Source organism: Temnothorax curvispinosus, unplaced genomic scaffold (assembly GCF_003070985.1).
Source record: "Temnothorax curvispinosus isolate PA1 unplaced genomic scaffold, ASM307098v1 QBEX01008615.1, whole genome shotgun sequence".
Lineage (NCBI taxonomy): Eukaryota > Metazoa > Arthropoda > Insecta > Hymenoptera > Formicidae > Temnothorax > Temnothorax curvispinosus.
Genome location: NW_020218395.1, coordinates 71,819 through 92,118, shown reverse-complemented (window position 1 = coordinate 92,118; position 20,300 = coordinate 71,819). Strand labels below are relative to the sequence as shown.

The 20,300-nt window shown below is 45.1% G+C and overlaps 1 protein-coding gene across 2 annotated transcripts in view; it reads left to right on the top strand.

The window, feature by feature from the left end:
• Positions 1–449: 449 nt before the first annotated feature.
• The window catches only part of LOC112458041 (protein roadkill), an 83,971-nt gene continuing 64,120 nt past the window's right edge, over positions 450–20,300 (top strand). The window contains exons 1-3 of one of the 2 annotated variants that reach the window (XM_025021446.1): positions 450–1,007; positions 1,554–1,634; positions 2,576–2,657. The gene's annotated coding sequence lies outside the window, so the exon portion shown is untranslated. Of the gene's footprint in view, positions 1,008–1,145; positions 1,311–1,553; positions 1,635–2,575; positions 2,658–20,300 lie in introns of those variants that run through there. The other variant, XM_025021447.1, reaches the window with a different exon arrangement.

Here is a 20,300-nt window from a genome sequence, read left to right as displayed (position 1 = left end):
TTTTTTATACATTTATTAAAAGGAAGTACATCGAAATGTGACATAATCGTTTTATTGCGTTCAATGTAATTAATCAATATAAGTTAAAAAGTTTTTGCAACAAAATATAATCTTTTATCGCCGCAAATAATGATTAAATTGAAGCTTGTTTAATTCTGTTCTTTTTAAATATAGAGTAAAAAATTAAATGTTAAGTTTAAGAAAAATGTTCGATTTGATACGATATACGAAAATTTAAATCCAAAATCAATTTGAAATCCCTTTAATACATGTACAATAAGCAATATTAACACGGCTTGTATTTAATTAGCATTTATGTTTAATTTCGGAGTTCGCGCGACCCGACCAGACCACAGCGCGCGCGTGCGCGACGCGCTCAGCGAGAGATCGTCCCGCCATAATGCGATTTGCGGAGCGTCGCGAAGTTAGCGCGAGTCAAACGAAGGCGCCAACCGTGTACGCTATTATTAATACTTTTACATTCGCGATAAATGAACAGCGCGCGAGAGAAGTGATCCGATGTGCCGATGTGGTCGCGCGATGAGCAGCGGAACGCCGCTTCCACGCGCGAGCATCGTCGCCCCCGAGATGACGGTCTCGGCGGGACGAAATCGCGCCGGGGCGAAATCGAACGGCGGTGTTAGGTTACCCGCAGTGGAGCGCGGCGCCGTGAAGCTGTCCGATTCGCGTCGATTGCGATTTCGATAATCACAATCAGTTCGAAAGTCGCGATCGGCGCCAACGGTCGGTCGGGCGCTCGGCGCTCTCGCGATTGGCATCCAATTCTCTTCCGCGGGTCAAAGGGAAAGGAAATTTCGGTCCTGGTCCGTCCGGCCGTCGTGCTCACGTCCGTCACAGCTGCTGTGCTCGCGAGACTCGCGACTCGCGAGTTCACGAATTCGCGAAAATCCGTGAGATCGGTGGATGGCCGCACGGCCGTCCGCTGCGGCCGGCATCGTCGACGTAAACAACGCGCTGGCTCGCATGACCGCTCTGACCTTACACTGGTAAGTCGCACGCGCACGCAACCTTGACTTTCGGAGCGAATTGTGCACTGAGAGGAAGGAGAGAAAGAGAGAGCGAGACGCCGCGCCGAGTCGAGCGTCGAGTCGCGGAGAAGTAGCGGCGTGTACACGTTTTCCCTGCGTATAAATCATCGCGATGTCACTCGCGAGATATTCGCGAAGCCCTCGACGTTCGTGTCGGCACGTCGGGGTGTAAGGACGTTTCTTCCTGAATCTTACGCCGTTGCCGATCGACTCTCTTTGTGTACTTTGCATGGAGTCTTTGAATTTTATGGTGCTAGAGAGGTAACGATTTTTCTCTGGAATACTTTCTCTTACAATTAGATTCTCACTTTCTTTCCTCGCTGTGAGACAAAAGGATGGAAGTCACAGCTGATTAACCGAGGGTAGTTATCGTTGAACTGCCGGTGGAGCACATGGTTATGTCGATTAGCCTGTGTGTCATTTTTGTACCTTGCCAGTTGAATATAAACTTTGTTTCCAGACATGTGTGCTCACATAACTGATGTAAGGGTTTATTTGTTACAGGTTGCGTTCGAAGGAGTCTGCGTGACTGCGTCAATTGTCACACCGAGTCAATTGTTAAGCTCTTTTCATCAAGTCTCCTGGGTGAGTGTTTTAAGTCATGCTTTTTCTCTTTTCCCTTTGAAAGAAGAGAAACTTCCGAGCTAAGAAATATTTTCAGCTTTCTGCATAACTCTTTGTCTATTAATCCTTAAGACGTAATAATCCAGAAGTAATAATACTTATTAATTTTTTATATAAAATAGCGCTCAATGTTTTCCTGTAAATTAAATCTTGGCAGTGACAACAGTAATAAATTACCTTTTAAATTTTAGGGTAATTAATTACCTTCAGCTGCCAATATGGAGCAGCGTAACTGTAAATGCTGTTTGTCGCCTGTATTTATTATTCCAAACCGAATTAAATTCGCATACATGTTACTTTTATCTCGTTATCTGCCAGATTTCATGCAACATGCAATGGCACAATCATTGCTATACACACTGTATCTGAAAAAACACTGTGCACAGGTATGTGTAATCGATAAAGTGCAATGTAGTAACCAATGTATTAATTTCCTTTTATTGTGTAATTTTTCTAATGTATCTGACAAAGAGCAGCTTGAAAGATCTTTCGCCTACTTAGCTGTTTTGATTGGCACTTAGAAACTTGGTACTTGTTTTGTGAATTTTATGTAATCGTTAAGAGGACACGAAACAGTATTATAGACGTGTTCTGCTTAAGCTTGCAAGATCTATTTGTGTTCGACAATGCAACATGATTATATTCACGCTATTACTGTTGTCACTGCCAAGATTTCTCATTTAGGAATTTTTAATGTATTTTTGTAATATTTCGTAATATTACCATGCCTCCAAATGCACGTTGCAAGGAAATTGATTCCTAACACATGTTGACAGATGGCGCACATTGTATATCTTTGCCCTAACAACGTTATAGACCAATATAGGCGATGGAATGCATTTTACTAAAATCTCTTTTACATGTGTGCTCGCATAACTGATATAAGGGTTTATTTGTTGCAGGCTGCGTTCGAAGGAGTTTGCGTGACTGCGTCAATTGTCCACACCGAGTCAATTGTTAAGCTCTTTTCATCAAGTCTCCTAGGTGAGTGTTTTAAGTCATGCTTTTCCTCTTTTCCTTTTTGAAAGAAGGGCAACACTGTGGAGCAATAACGATATATAACGATATATAATAAATTGAAATGTATACCTTTGACCGTCGAATAATTTTTGACGCAGTCTCGACCATCTCGGACATTTCATTTTAATTCTTTGGAGCTCTAAATTCAAAGGGGAAAGTTACTTAGCTTATTTATCGTTTATCGCTGAGAAAGGTCCCGCGTCACTCGACTCGCCCGCGCCGCCGCGCGCCGTGCTGGCTTCGCGCAAATCGTCGGCATCTGTCCGCGACCGGGATCTGCGAAAGCGAATTCGCCATCGCGCGTCGCGGTGATGGTACCCTTTAGCGATCGCCGGAGACGATACGCGTTTGCCTCGCGCGTCGCGAGGGAAAGTGAGCGCGGACTCTCTCGTCGTCCTCATCTCCGTCGTCGGTCGTCGCGTCGCGGTCTGAAAAAAGGTCCAACCGACTTTCTAACGTCGGCCTGATCCGTGACATACCGTTTTATCGGTCACCAAAAAACTTTTGGTAAGTTTCGCGAGACCATCGTGTCGTGATTGCCAAAACTTCTGTCGCGTAACGCTCGATAATTCGCGCAGAATAATTTACGAGTGGGAAAAAAATTTTTGCGAAACCACAAACCGCGCGATTCCCATTGCACTTATCCCTTCGCTTCGGTAGACCGCACAAGTCTATTTTTAACCGAACGAGAGCCAAGTTCGATCGATCGTTAACGTCGATTTGATTCAAAAGAGATTTGCTCGAGGCATTCATAATGCGCTAAAAAGAGAATGTCTCTCGGTGGAGGAAATTTAAACGTGAGAAACGTCACGTTGAAATTTTCAGTATGTGGGGCGTTTCACGGCGACGCGATTTATTTCGCGCGATTGAAAAACGCACAAAAAGGAAGATTTCTCCTTAAACAAAGCCAGATAATCGAGCGCGGCTACTCGTATTTGGGTTATCATAGACGGTGCCGAGGCTTTCTAGCTTTCTATGCTTATGCCAAGGATGTCCACATTACGAAGGATCCCCCACGCACATTTAGCTTCGCGCATTAGTCAGGCCATTATGCGAGACGCGCGACATGCCGGAGTCCTCCACCTCTTTCATCTGTCTTGGCCATTTAACCCTTTTCGCGTTGATTATATTTTACGATCTCTCGCTCGTCGTAAGCTGTTTTTACGCGTGCCCACTGAGCTCACCGGAGGCTCACACGGTAAGATTTTCTTGCGTCGCGCGCGGAGTAACATTATCGTCGCTTTATCTTTTTCCACTTGATAACTTAATTTCTACAGCCTTGGCTCCGAAAGTGCGGAGCGATCAATCGCGGCAAAGTAAACACGAGGCAGCTTTCCGAGCCAAAAGTCGATTAAAACGTGCGATAAATCAAATTTAATAAATGGTTTCAATTTCATATATCTTTTACGCAAATATTTAATATAAAAATTAACGTACAGAGGGACGGCTGTCACGCAGGAATTTATCCATTTGTTAAACGCGCGGTTTTGTACTCGCAGCGAAGGTTTTATGCCTTCGCACATGCAATTTTGTAGGATTATTAACAGGCTAAAATTAATCACCTCAAAAATACATCGTAAAATCGTTTAATTTTACGGCCCCTGCGATAGGTGCGTGTGTCACGCGTCCAGTTAATTTTATATCGCTAAAATGCTTCGCCGTATTTCACGGGTATATCGCTCGATCGAGAATGACTAGAAACTTACGAGTTTTCGCGTTCACTCGCGCACGTGTAGCGATGCTTTCGGTCGAGCGCTATAAATATTTGGATCAAAAATTGCATCGTTGTCCCCACTTTCGCGACGGCGAGGTCATCGCAAATCGATCGCGCGCTCGAACACGCGTCTACTCTTTTTTTTTTTTATACCATTCGTCCACCGCGATGGCGAAACAGTATTTTTGCTTCGCGGATTTATCGTCGATAGACTTTTAAATGATTTTGGAGGCCGAAATTTCGTCCCGAACACGATTTTCTAACATGAAATCCTAAAAAATGCTTCGATGTTATGTCTTTCTACTGGATCTCCTTACATAACACGATAAACAATCATGCTGTTATATTCTTCTTCAACTCTGTTCTTTAACCCGTTAAGTCTTTAACCTAGATCCCTTTTTAAGTCTCGTACGAGATAATTTAAATTCATCGTGTAATATCTTTATACCCGAGAAGACATGTGCATCATCACTAACTGTCCTAGAATATAATGAAACAATTTGTGCTCGCTGCGCATTAAATAATAAAAAGATAGCATGAAGGTTTCAAGTTTGGAACGTGTACAAATCTTTCTCGAGATATTCAAATTAAAAAATTCGGAAATAATAAAAGACGCGGAAGAGGTCTTGTTCAGTAAGAGGAGCGACGACGTGTTTAGGAATCTTTTCTGTAACCTCGCGAATATTATAATCGCGTATTTAACACGGTGACGAAAGAACGATCTCGACGAAGATGATCCAGGATCAAGATTCGCGACGCTCTCTAAAATTTATAGGACTCGGCGGCGAAATACGATCCCTGACGCCTCACTCGTCCGCGCGTCACGGGTGACAGTAAAACGCTTGTCGGACGCCCTCGTCCAGCGAGTGATGTCACAAAGAAGACGCTGTGTGTTACACCACCGACGGGGATTTGACGGAGCCGGGAGCTCCGACGACGCCGCGCGCCGCGCCGGTGGGAGTAGGGGGGAAACGACGCGGACTCTCTCGCGCGCGCAGCGGAGCAGCGTAACCTCGAAAACGGAGGCGTGCCCGTACCGCCGCGCCGTCGTGCCGTCGTCGGAGAGGGGCCGGCACGTTACACATATTTGAGGTCAGGAGATATAAATAAATGCTAATATCAACAGGCGCTGGGGCCAGTTTGATATCCGAAGCCTCGTTTCGGTCGACTTGCGCCCGCCACAGCTGGCCTCTTCCCCTCGGAGATCCGTCTAGGATTCCCCGGCGGATTTCGACAATGTACGCCGGCACGCTCTTTGTCTCGTTTACCCTCTTAATCAGGGGCTTCGGTCGAGATCGCGCAGCGCAATTAGTCGCGCGCGATCATTATGACCCCATTACATTCTTATCACGTCGCAGCCGACAAATTAGTACACTCGATAATTGTATATGGTCTTTAAGTTAACATGAATAATTGGTTTTTACCTTGCCGGATTGATTGCTAAATGAGGAATTTTACACTTGTAACTTTGGTTTACTTGACACTTCTCTTTGCCTATTTGGCGTATTCATTTCAAGACGATTGGATCATTATAATCGTATACGCTCACGTATGCACGCGCACATATATGCTATACTGATTAAGAGTTAAATGGACGGGTTTTAAAAGCGACTGATAAATGCAGGAATTTTGCTGACAAAACTTTTTCATGCAAAATAAAACTCGATAAGTTACACAAAAATTATGTAACTGGCAAGCTTGATAGTTAAGGTTCAGATAACTCTCTGATGCTCTTTGACTCTTTGAAAAGCGAACACGAATTTAAATGTACATCGGTCTGTTATATTTTTTTAATGAAATCTTAAAAATGTTATCATGTCAATTTCCGTTTCGTAATGGGAACAAATTTATTCATAAAGAACCAGATTGTTGCGGTTCTGCAGCAGTGAGATACAATTGGTGATTCGCACGCACGCCTTATCGCGCATCCTTATCGCGCGATCTATTTCTTCGGAGATCAAAACGCTTGCCGCTATGCAATCAGTGTTCTAATAGCTGCAAAGAACATCTAACAGTATCGCTTTGTTTCGCCCGAATGCACTAAGAGCGGATTTGTCTCAAAACAGCAATAAATATGATATCTATGTTAAATTCGCAGTGTCAAATTATACTCAATTTAAGTCATTTTTAACCATTCGCCACTGCTCCTACTCAATGTCGTTAATTTAACTGTTTAAATGTTAATTTAACTAAACCAATGGAGTTAAAATATTTGTTTTGGGTTAATAAATTTTGATACACATGCTAGTTAAAAATAACAAAATGTTATTTAGCTCGAAGTATTGGTTTAAATTTCATCCTTTAATATTTAACAGTGTATGAAGTAACCATATTATATTACAAGTTAAAATAATTATATCAATGTTATATAAAGTGATATATTAATTATGTCTAATTAAAGTAATTATATCGATGTGATATCGCATGATATAAAACAGAAACAATTCTACATTATCATTCTCTCTCTCTGGATTCTTTTAACACAATTTTGTTTAATAATGAGCACACGTACATGCACACAACAAACATTAATTTACTCATTTTCTCTTTATGCATGTCACTTAATTGCAACTTATCTCATTTCAAAACATTGTTCGAGTGCTGAGTACGTAATATGTCTTGCGCTTGAGGCGATAGTGTCCCAAGGCTTCTAATAAATAGCGATTCATTAAGAAACTCTCATCTGATAGATTCTTGATGAAGTTTGAAAATGATTTCTGGCCGACTCGTCCTTAATACACGCGCAGGGCCCCGATCAAAGTAGACCATCGTTAAAAGGCTGTTTATTACTCGTCCACCTAGATTACGTATCGATTCAGATAGCTATCTCAGCACTTCGCGATGGCTCAGATATTCCGCGTCCATGGCGCGTGTCCGCTAATCCGTAGGAAGGATGCATCGGGAGGCCGGCCGGGCCCCACATGACCACTCGCTGGGCGAATTACGTACGCGAACGTATGCATGCATGTATGTATGTATGTATATATAACGACTTATCTACGTAACCTACTCCACTTGCACTACACCGTCCGTCCACGGGAATGCGCTTCCTCGTTACACACAAACGCACCCACACGCCGTCCTATCGATCGCTCACGTTACCTGGATACGGGGATTGCCTGGATACACTTTATCATCTCCTTTCAGTTTCGCCTTTCGTTGCCGGTAAACCGTTGGCGAGAGATAACGCCCCCGCTATTTATCAGCGACTACGCTCTCGCGCGCGAGTCTCAGCCGAGCGTAAGCTATGCCACGAGCAATCGGAAACGGGTTGATTTTAAATTCTTGTCTTCATCTGTCGGCAAGAGATATCGATTAATTTACTGCTTGAATGTTAGTCGAATGAATCGAATTTAATTTAAGTAAGTTAAATGACTTTACATATCGCAATTGCTTACCGACTCACTCGGCTGTTTACGAGAATGTTGACAAATATGGTTACAAATTACTGCTGAGTCCACCTCGATAGAGACACGAGGGATACGTGTGTGGAAATTGATATACGCGGGTTTTAATAAGTTCAGCATCTGACGCAGTATAAATTGCCCAAGGAATGTTCTCCACAGACGGAGATTATGACATACATTGCAGAAACGCGCACGTATCGCGCGTACACGTGCCGCGATAGCATTCCTTCCTGGAACGAAGCACGATCGCAGCCAACGTGATCCCCTTCGCCGAACGTGGTTTCGCGTGAAAATCACGTTATCCGGAAATAACCCGCTCGCGTCGGCATTCGGAATTATAGTTTCATAATTTTCATGACCTGCCGGAATTATTCGCGGACCCGTTTCGGTTTCGGACGAGTCGTCGTCATTAACTTTTGTATCCCGCCGTAAACAACGACACACGGACACGTGCTGTACGAGACGAGAGGAAGGCCTCGTTCGCGCGCACGCGGCTGGCACCGGCCGATCGTTTCGATCGATCCGCCACGCCGCGGCCGCGGCTCCGTCCCTGACCTAAGCCACGCGCCTTTTATTCCGCCAGTCCAGGAATTTCAGTTCGCGACACCGAGATGTCAATCTCGCTCGCGTCTCGCAGGAGGATCATCCGCCCGTCAATCCACGCGCGAGAACATCTTCGCTAACTGCGTGCCGATTTGAATAATGCGACGCTTCGCATTCAAGTCCGGTGGCATATCCCGTAGCTTCCGAGTGTTACTCGTCCATGAAACGTCATAAATTTCACGAACGCCGTCAATGTTATCATCCCGTTCTCTCCTTAAAGATAGCAGATCGCGTTTATTAATGAAACGCGCGCTCTTCTTTCCTCGGCGAATTTTCGTTTATAAAATCCAAGGTCGAGAGAAGCGGCCATTATGATCTCATTGTGATAGTGTCATCTTACGTCGTCAATTCTTCTTTTTGTCACGCCGCGATTCTTTTTATCATTGCCAATAACGTAATTATTTATACATTCATATCTGTAAACATATTTGCATAATGGGAACAAGGTTCGTTGCCGATAAAACCGACGTTTTAGGTAGCACGGAAAAATTAGACTTTTTAGGAAAATCCTCAAGGATTTAAGTCGACGAGGTTTACATTTCAATTTCGCCGTAAGTTTAGCCTGCAACCTGCAATAAATCACTCGTGTCGAGCAAACCGCTATCGCGAGGCGGGATCGTCCGAGGTGTGAATATTGCGAATTATTTTCGCGCCGGAATTCCGCGGGACGGGATTGATACGCGTAACCGTTTCGAGGAACGGTTCTCATCGTAGGCGCGTTGGAACACGCGGCTAATTTTTCGGCCGCGAGTACGACACGGCGCGTCGGATCGGCGCTCCGCTGGCCTGGTTCCGTTGTTAAACTGCCCTCGAGATATAGAAACTGTTAATCTGTTAACCTACCTGCCTATAATAACACGCCCGCGATCTCCATAGTGTGAGTGGTATCGAGCGACCTAGACGTCCGCCCTGCATGACGATCCTGACGATTCGACCGACCCTCGAGCTGTTGCACCGGCCAACGAGATTTCGCTCATGCTCGCGGAACATACTTGTGCGCTTACACGCGTGTGCGTGCAGTTTTACGTCGATTTTACGACGGTCGCGAGTGTAAAACATCGTGCGTCTCCGCAGTAGTAAGATAAAACGCTTTTATCGCCGGCAGAAGCCGGTTAAGAAAGATCGCCGGTTGGTTCTCCTACGATCTACGATTATTCTTCTCGCGATATATCTAAGAAATTCCAATCTACTTTATGTCTTTTGTAAAATTGCGACACGACCTTTTACGAACAGGCGACGTAACCGCGTTTAATTACAAACCTGTCCTTGACCAACTGCCAAATCTTCCCTCCGCTTATCATAAATATATTCCTAATGAATGCGAGGTTGTTCTTTTTCCCAGTGGGAGAAAAAAATGTGTCTAAAAATTGAACCTCTGTGACGAAGTAGAAAATACGGTCGATTTAGATTTTTAGAATCCAATTTTCCTCGAGATTATTAATTTTTCCATGTTAATTAAATGCGACTACTGACAGTCATATCGCAATCGTTGATTACACATAATCCCGCTGAAATACATGGCCGCGTTACACTTCTAAGTCACAACGGCTACAGCCGTATCGGTCGAGCGAAATGTGCCACTCGCCGCGCGGGAGAAGAACCGACGACGAGGTCAATCTATGCGCATAGATTGTCGCGTCGGCGATTCCCTTCCTCGCTAGATCATCGTCGCGATAATAGACAACGGACGCTCGATCGGGGATCTCGTTCCTGCCGGAACGGGAACGGGAACGGGCCGATCGGCGGTGGCGACGGCGACGGCGACGGCGAGGGAACGTCCGTTCGTCCATCCGCTCGTAGTGGGGCGCTATCTTCCGTCGTTTTTCCTCCCACTAAGTGAGACATTGCTCTCTATAGAACGAGAACGCAGGTGACGGGTCACCGGCAGGCTATTTACCTACTTTAACCCTGCCTACCTCGCGCCTACCTACTTCGCCCCCTCCCCCCTCTACCCCTCTTTCCTTCCTTTCCCCCGATAATAAACGCTGACACATTATCTTCTATCTGTGATTTTTGGAGGGCCGATTGATTCGCGTCGGTTTACGTATCTAATACGCGTGGCACAGATTCCGCGTAACTGGGAGATCATACGAGGCGGACAGTCATCGCGAACCACCGCTCTGCTAACCAAGATTACGAAATCGCCCCGGATTTACGGCTGCGGCGTGAGTCGCAGCTTTACCGGCTAATATAATATATTTTTCTTATTGTATTTTAATCCAACAAATAAAAACAAAATTGATAACTTTTTAATGAAGTGAGAACGCACGCGACGACGATACAAATTAATTGCTGGTAGTAGAATATGGTTACCAATTTACGACGCGCTTCGCGGAGTCCTATGTGTACTCCGGGTAATGCGTATTTAATGCACTTAATGTACTAGGTAATACACACTTAAACTAATAATGCATTTAAGTAACGTAAGTACCACTTTAGCCGATAACGGTGACGATGTTTCCTTCCTCACGATGGAAGTGCGACGAACTGGCACTTCCATCATGCGTGATCCTTAACATGGTTGCATAAATCCAACCGTGTCGAACCGCGGGCTTACGTATATATACGGGGCATGTGTATTCGCGTCCCGAGTCACGGAGTCCGTCGATCCTTCTCGTCAGATAAAGTCTCAATTTTTCTTTATTCAGGCCGCGAAAGCGGGTCACAGTTCTCGAACGACGTCTTAGACAAAGCGGTCCTAAGTACTGTAACATTTAGCGCCTAACGGTATCGCTAAGGGTATCGCTAAAAGCGTAGTACCGAACTACCAAAACGTGAATTGCGTCATACAAGTCTGCGATAGATTCGCTGCAACATATGCGGTTTGTTATAACAAAGATGAAAGAAACGTGTCGCTAGAAGAGTCCTAGAAATGTGTCGCGGTTTTCAATATTCGGCAATCGGTGCCGCAAACGGTCAGTTTTTCTCTCCATTATTGCCGCCATTTCCCGCTCGCGTTACGTTCGAATCCTCTTTAGCGTCATGCACGAGAGCGTGGAATTAATCGGCCGTAGATCGGGGATATGGGCGCGTTCGCGAGATTCCTCGTTCGCTAGCGCTTCGAATTGGCGCGATGATCACAGCTTTGACCGGCTTCGGCGCGAAACGGATGAAATATCGACTAAATATAACCGTGGCCAGAAACCGGTGGAAAAGAGGGGCAGGCTACACGATGGGAGTCTCTGCGTCCCGAATGTAGGACATCGCCGTCTCGTCTTCGAGAAGATACATGAAGAGCCGAGCGTGAGGGGGGGGGGGCGATTCCCCTTCGCGATCGAGCGTGGGTCGAGGCAAGGGTTGCTACATCGGGATTAAGTATCAATCTATCAACGGCGTCGATATCCAAAGAAATATACTTTTCTGCTTCGTTCTTGATGTCGAAGAGACACATGTTTGTAATATCGATACTGTTACTGTTCTGAAATTAATAGTCTCGTGGAGATTTGTAAGATTCCAACACGAAATATTTATACAGGAAACGAACTAAAATGGAAATGAGATTAGAGTATATTGTTCAAATAAAAATCAATGTGTTGAATTAAAGATTATTTAATTAAAGAAAGAAAGGTATATTTTGATTGGAAGCAGGATGAGATGACCAATGTTTTCCGAGTATCGATTACGCTTCAATATCCACGCTATATCAAGCGTCAAGATTGTTATTTCTATATTCTTAGTTACGACACCGCGGGCGTCGAATCAACCGCGAGAAAGTAATTCCCAGCGTTAGAGACGTTATGCGGACGCGTTACGTCGACGTAAGTCCGCACGCTCGCGAGGAATCGCAATGTTCTCTCTCTCTTTCTCTCTCTCTCTCTCTCTCTCTCTCTCTCTCTCTCTCTCCCTCCCTTATCGAGGCTCTTGCCGATTCCCGTACCGTCCGCGTCGTGGTCGCGCGGCGTTCCTGTTTCGCCGTATTCTACTTAGAGCCACGACGCTTTGGCCCCTGCTTTCACTTCGGCGAACACTTTCGCCGCTTCGACGTCGCGTCGCGAAAAATCACGCCGCGCTGATTCGCAAGGACACACTTCACATTCGGATGAGAGATTGCCGGAGGAAACGGGGACAGGACTCGCTGATTCCTCTCCAAGTACTAATAAAATTACGTAAAGGGATAGATACGATGAGCCAGGACCGACGCTCGCGTTGTGACACTTGCGGCGTGTGATCCGCTTCTTAAAAGACCGCTCTCGATCGTAATTAGAGAAAATAGCGGAGCTACAGGGAGAGGACCGATCAGTCCGGGAGGTTTATCCCGTCGTCGCGAGTGTGCGTCTCGAAAAGCCAGCCGTGAGTTCGAAAACTAGTTCAATTAGAGAAAACCGCGGAAAAGGAGATATCTCTGGCGGCGCATCGAGGTATGAGGGTTTCGGGGGCAAGCCGCCGTCTCGCCGCGGCCGACCCGTAAAACAGCGTAAAAGACCTCTCGTTCGCCCGTGACTTCCACCGCAGCGATCGGCACATCTCCCTTTTCGATGTCGAACCATCGATAAATGTATTCCCACCGAGCTATTTAATATTCCACACTTAATCGCTTGAATTTTAACGTCTATAATTTCTCGCGCGGAACTATGATTAATTTCAAACGATCGACGTTGCTTCATAATTCAGAGGTAGAGGAATATACGTGTACCTTATACGCAGAGCGCGTATGTGGACGAACGAAAGGACAGTGGCTTGGAATCTTACCTTAGAAAGCTATTTTTTCTCTATACAATACAATAATATTTCTTTCTTCTTGAATAGTGGAGTTTTCTGGCTTGGCGACGTATATAGTTTACGTTTTGTATATCAATATCTGTACCCACGATACTTCCTGCTGTTTTCGTATAACAAAAAAGTCACGCCGTACATTTTCCTTCCAGACTGGATATATTTATCCAGGTTTCGTCAGATACAAATCGTTCTAGTCGTTTCGCTCGCTCGCTCGCTCGAGAAGGAGACGCGGCATCATCTTCGGACGCAGGAGGAAGACGCTCTTGTTTTGTGAGCGCCGAAAAAAGGTCTTCGAAGCGCGACGGACTGCGGTTTCGGTGGAAGCCGAGTACAACCGCCGAGTCGGACGTGCCGAGGCTGTGACCGCGTTTCATGCTGAGCTAAGTGGCACGCGCCTGTCTGCCTGCTTGCCTGCTTGCTTGCTTGCTTGCTCATTTTCTTGCTGCTTGCTGTTTCCCTCTCGCTCTCTTCCACACCTTCATCCACACGTCATACACGCGTCTCGTGTTCTCCACCCTGCCCGGTATCACGCGCCACCACCATCAAACCGAATCGACCTCCGCGTCTTCGTTCGGTCTTTCTTTGTTCGGGCGCCTCCTGCTCCTCCTACTTCTCCTTCTCCTCCTCCTCGCTTCGTCTCGTTCAGCACATGGGTATAATCTTCTTCACTTTCTCCCTTCACGAAAGTCCCGGAAGTCCTAACGCGTAACCCTCAACCGTCTCGATCGCTAAATCTGAGTCACTTAATGTACGGTGGGCGCGGAGTTTTAATTTACAGTAACATATGGTAACGTTTCGTGAAATTGATCGAGTATTTCGAAATTTTGGATGAATTAAAATCTATACATTACTTTATAAATGTGACACTTATTCTTCTGTAATACGCAAGGTCTGTACACATTTTATATACACGGAATAAAAATGATATTATATTAATAGCATTAGTTAACAGCAGTCTAAGTGAAAGTAGTCTAATCTTGATTCAGTAACAGTATTAATGAAATAACTACGTTATACTCTTGTTTTAATAAAATGTTATTTGTATAATTAATATTGTTATTGGAGTAACAAGATTATTTTTAATTAGACTGTTGTTAACTAATGCTGTGTTAATCATTTTTCCGTGTGTCTTTTCTCTCTCCTTTTCATTACATTAAAAAGCTTTAGAGAAATTTTAAAATACTTAATCAATTCTGTAATTAACCATGCAGTTAATTCTATTTTTCATTATTTACTATTTCTTTCTCTCTTCCCTCATATAAGAAAGACAGTGATGCAAGATCATAAAGATACAAACATATACGGTGATTCTGATGTGATATGCATGAGAAACTATTTATTCGCTAAAGGCATGAAAACCGGGGCTTTTTAACACGCGAGTCCGACGATTTTCACTGGCACGTCTTGCGAATATTTTCATGAATAGCAAGTGCGGTGGAAAAATCAGGCGAAGGAAGAATTGCTTCTCTGCCTCGGCGAACGCGAAGAGATGAGCGGAGCTTTCCGATATTCGAGGAGGCGTGCATTCTGATACGGGTTCCTACTTCGATATGTCAAGGACTCGCGATTAACGCCCGGCGTCGTCGGTAACTGTCTCTTTAGAAACCCGCTGTGTGTGAACAAACGGCGATACGGTATCTTATTTCTAGCGAGAGGTATTCAACGACGGGGCCTTTCGACGACGGTTACTTCCATTATGAAGCCGTATCGAGAGCGTCCGTTTTTTGTCGGTTTCCCCTGTCGAAAGATAAGCGACTTCCTGTCCTGTAACCTCGTTACATCATTACACCGCGCGAAACGTCCGCGTCGTTTCGTTAAAGAGAAGTACATCGCTGCTTTGTAATTTTCAAACACTTGTAACAGGACTTGAAGCTCAATCGACTTGAATTTTCGAGAGCAAGGCTCCATTGTCTATTCACCTTACAACTCCGGATGACAACACGGCCTCGATAGATCTGCTAAAAATCTGCTTGAGATTCGGTCGGAGGAGGTTCCCGAGATATTACTCGGCGATTTCGCGATTTCGTATATATTATATTCGCGCCTACGGACGGCCTCCTATATATAATACGATCTGCATATCAGCGTTTTTCGAGGCTGCAACGCGACCTATTGGCACAATCTATCTCCTCCGCAATGTGAAACGGCGTTAGATCGGATTCGGACGAGCGCGCTTAGAAAGTCAATGTGCCAACGGGTGTAATCCTATATCGCCGACATGGTTTGGGTTAATCGCCATTGCCGTTCCAACGCAAGTAGGCGACCGTAACTAACCAGCCGAGCGAGCGAACTAGGCGAAATTAGAATGTTTGCTCGACTCAACGCCGGCTTCCAATATCGTATACACATACGAGTGCGCGAAACTCGATCGCCGCCGCGCCGGTCGATTCCGAGATGCGGGAAATCGCGGGAGGTCGCAAACGCCGACCACCGAGGCAGGCCTGCTGATTCATTCTTGTTCGAATCCTCGATTACATCGAGAGATCAGAGTTTGAATCGGTCGTGTTAATCCGCGAGCGATTACGGATAACGATCATTGCTATTCAAAGAAATTCGCGTGTCGAGGACGGATAGAATTGCGAGTGACGTTAATCATTATTAAACGTGCCTCTAACGTGTAAGAATACATTTTTTTTTTCACCTCGCGATGGGCAGGACGTACAAACGGTTTCACTTTTGGGTCACCTTCGCGTAAGTACACTCGGATTTCACCACTTCGCCCGACAGCTTCGGGTCCTTTCGCTCTTTCGAAACTTTTGATATTTCTCAGCCGCCGTATGTGTTACAAGCCGCGCGGGATTAGCCGTCGTCGTCCTTTGCTCCGGCGCGATCTTAGCTTTGGATGATTTATTTGAGTTTAAATAACGCGGGAGGTCACATCCGTCCTTTGTATGGAAAGCGTTAATTTGGGGGGGGGGGGGGGGGACGCATGGCGAAATGAGACCGTCCAAACGATATGCCCGCCTCGGCCGGACCGGAGACGTGAATTTATTTTTTCAGCTTGGCCCTGGAGCGTACATTTACAAATATACAGCCGAAAGTTCTATACGCCAGTCGCTTTCCCAGAGATATCTCGCTTAACCTCGGTGCTTCATTACGAAACTAGTTGTTAACGTAATAGTAACCGAGCATCGCCGGCTGAAGTCGAAGTCTAAGTCGAGGGGCCATTAATAAGCGTTACAGCAACTGTAATCTTCCATTAAAGGACAGCGATAACTTCGTTTTAATACAAACTCTCTTACATCTTATTTACATAATGTACAAATACTTGAAGAAAGTCTTAGGAAAACTGTCTCTGCACTGTTAAATTTATAGTGTCAAATTATATTCAATTTAAGCCTTTTTTAACCATTCTTATAGATCGTCACTGCTTTTACTCAATAAGGCGTTAATTTAACTAAAACAATGTTAATTTAACTATAAATCATTGAAGTTAAAATAATAAATGTTGACATACATGGGTGGTTAAAAATAACAAAATGTTATTTAACTTAAAGTATTGATTTAAATTTCTTTCTTTAATATTTAGCAGTGTGTCTCGTGCTGTTTAATTGACTGCTAATAGCCTACTTTTAATACACTTTATGCAACACGTGCGTGGAAAGTGCCCCATTACGCACGCTACGCGTGCGTGATAGACCACTTTCCAGGCACTTGCAACATAAAATAGGAAGTGTAAGTCATGTGTAAAGATGAAAATTCCCGGGTGCGGTTACCGCGCCCGGGAATTTTCATCTTACCTCACTTGTTACACAAATAACTATTTTCTTTTAAAATAATAAAACGTCTTTAGATATATGTTTGAGAAACTTAAAACGATCGGAAATTATCGCGCGATGGTCGTCGTGCCCTCTTGGTTCCCGAGGAGTCCGAGAAGTCGGTATCCTGCTTGCGACCGCGAGCGATTAACTTTAAGAACTCTCGCGATGGTAGCCTGCGCGCGTGTGCAACACAAAAGGCTCGTTGTGACGAGACGGGACTTCGTCTCGGTCCACTTATCGCGACTCCAAGTCGCAAGTACGTTCTACTTGCAATTCGGAGCGCGCGTAAAATATATTTACATTAGAGCCATAAACGCAGGGAGATATATAAATTCTCCCGAGAAATTATATATCAGAATATCATTGGAGATAAATCACTCACGCGTTGCATAATTATGTTACTACTCAAAAACATAAATTACAAGAAACCGAAGCGTATAAGTACGCCACAGTTAAGAGCCGCCTATGATCAACGGCGTGTAAACGGCGCTCGTTCCTAAGGCTTTTTTCGCGCTAGCAGAAAAGTTTTCGGAGATAACGAGCGGCCAAACGACTTCGTTACGAGTGCATTGTGTGCGGCCGTATATACGGGCGCATTGAAATTGCGCCCACACATGCACGGCCGACCGATCGAACGCGCGCATAACGAAAGGCGCGTGGTTTCCGCGTGGTTGCATTCTCCTCTCTGCAAGAAGGGAAGCAGGAGGTGCAGCAAGGCGATGGAGGAGGAAACGGAGGGGCAGGGGGGAAGAAGGAGGAAGAGGTGGGCGGGAAGAGAGAAGGAAATAGACTGTCGACCCAGTCCATTAATCGCGGGGAGAAAATCCGGGGGCACGAATGGGACGAAAATCGCATTAATCACAATAATTATCATTATGCGCGCGACTCGGCGGGTCAATATTGTCGTCGGGCGATTAATGATGACGTTCCATTACGCCGCTAACTGGTCACGCGTAGGGTATACTTGCCGCATTAACGTAAAATATTGATTCATAAATCACGAGATCGCCCGGCGGTGATGAGCGTGAGGTGGATAATTTGTTTATGCGCGTGGCCGCATACGGTTGACACGTTCGCTTCTCGCGGACACTTAGGCTTCGCTCTTAAGAGCATCCACTCGAAACCCGCATAAACACGCGAAAGTAACGCGAGATCTTCTGGAGCGTACCGTTTCTCTCGCGAGTGTGCGATCGTGGCGTCGGATACTCGGGACGAGTGTACGTGGCGCCGTAAAATGCTCCATATTAATATAAAAATGTAGGCCATATATACGTGCACCTCTCTCTCTCTCTCTCTCTCTCTCCTTATGGAACATATGTTTATGTTTTAAGTAGAGAATAGAATACTTAAATGAATAAATAATATTTAGCATGGGTAACATTAAATGTTGACTGTCGTCACTGTCGAATAAAATATCTTAAAGAGTTAAGTGAGAGATATTTGTTTCTTGCTCGTAGCTTTCGTTTCATTTCGCGCTCTGCTTCGGAGAAAAGATCCGTCCGCGATAACGACGTTAAATAAATGAGAGTTTGAGCGATTCGATATATCAGCCTTGACCTACGACCACGTTGATACGCGTAGAAAACGGCCATCGCGTTGTAAAGAAATTGTGTTGCGTTATGAAGCTTTTTTAAGAGTCTGCGTCTCTTCCTCCTTTTCCTCCTCCATCACCTCCTCTCTTCGTGAAGGTGCGATACGGTGCTCGTAAGGAGAACGGAAAGCAAAGCGGAGCATCGTGTTTATGTAGGTAGGTAGGTTGCACGACGAGGTCTCCAAGAGATCTCGCGAACTCGCCTCGATGATATATACGGAGCGACCAATAAAAAGTACGAGAATTCGCAAATTGAATCAGAAGTTTATTTAAGACTCCAACTTAATTAATTCATTCGCGCTCGCTTGATCTGGGTCCGGCTTTGGATAACGAAGTATCATTTTTCCCTTTTCTCTTTCGACGGATATTTAATTTAAGGCTCAATTTCGAAATTTGCGAGACGCGCAACAGCCTCGAAACAAATTCTCGCCGCTCAAAGACCAGATCGGACAAGAAACGTCGTCGAAACATCTTTTTACACCCTGTATGCCCACGCAGACGCGACGGGCGTGTTTCGCGAATCTGTTTTGCGGATTCTGTGCCTCGACGTTGGTGTGCTCGCGCACGCACGCACGCGCGTGAATACTCGCGTGTTCTCGTGCTCGTGGCCGCGCGCGGTACGACACCCGAGATGACGGCGATGGTACCAGGGCGCTTCACGGGGACACGACGGGGTTACGCTCCCACTTACGACATAACCGGCGCGGTTAGCCTAGATCACAAACATACGCCTTCTCTCTCGCGTCGGGAAGTTATAACATGGAACGAACCGAAACGCGTGTATCCGACTTGTGGGTACGCAACGTCAAGACGTAACTGTGCGTCATCGTGACATTTGACAGTCAATCCTTAAGTCTAGCTATAAAAAGAGTATTATAAATTATTATAATACTCTTTTTATAGCTAGACTTAAGGATGAGACCTCAATTATGAGGTCATTTGATAACTTAAATAATCAGGAAGATTTCGAGACGAAATCAAGGACTTGTCTGAGTTTATGGATTAACATAAAGACGAAGTTACGTCAACTTCGGGGCTCCTATTACTAGGATTTATGACTGCAGCGAACGCTCGGTCGGTTTAGCATAGAAGTCGGCCAGGCATCAATCGCTGCTGACTCTAGCTCGTGGTTTCCAATATGTCCACCTCGCGTGGGAGGGCACTTTGCTCTTCGGGCGTGCGTTTGTGTGCGGCCACGGTCTCTGTTGTGTTAACGTGACCTCGCCGTTGTCGCGTGGTTGAATAGGTCCGTCAATGGCTCGCTTCATTGAATTAAATAGGCCACTCGTGCACGTGCGTAATTATTCCTGTGTGAGAAAATTATTAGAGACGAGATCCCCTCCTCGTAGCGGAGAGAAGACCCGCTTTTGTTGACGCGCCTCTGCCTAAGATTGATTATATTTCAATAAATATACCATTAATATCCGTCTTTCGAATGTAACATTATGTTGAATTATCTGTGATGGATTACGTTTAATCCGAGATTGTAGCAACGCGTAACGCGTAACGTCACTCGCGCACTCCGGGGAGAATCGGTGAGTGTTCGTTTCATTAGTCACCGATTTATCGTGGACACTCGCGATAACGATTACAGATTGAAAGTACCGGTTTTTCGCTCGCATAGGGTGCAGGTGATTTTTTTTTCCTACGACTGAACTTTGTATCACAGTATCACAAGTTAGTATATATTTTTTTTATGTTTATCTGATTTCTCAACAGAAGCGTGCTCATTCTGTACGAGTAAAAAAAAGAGGACTATCGAAAGAACTTGGTAGCCAAAGTTCAGTCCTCGAACGTGCCATCTTGCATAACGTT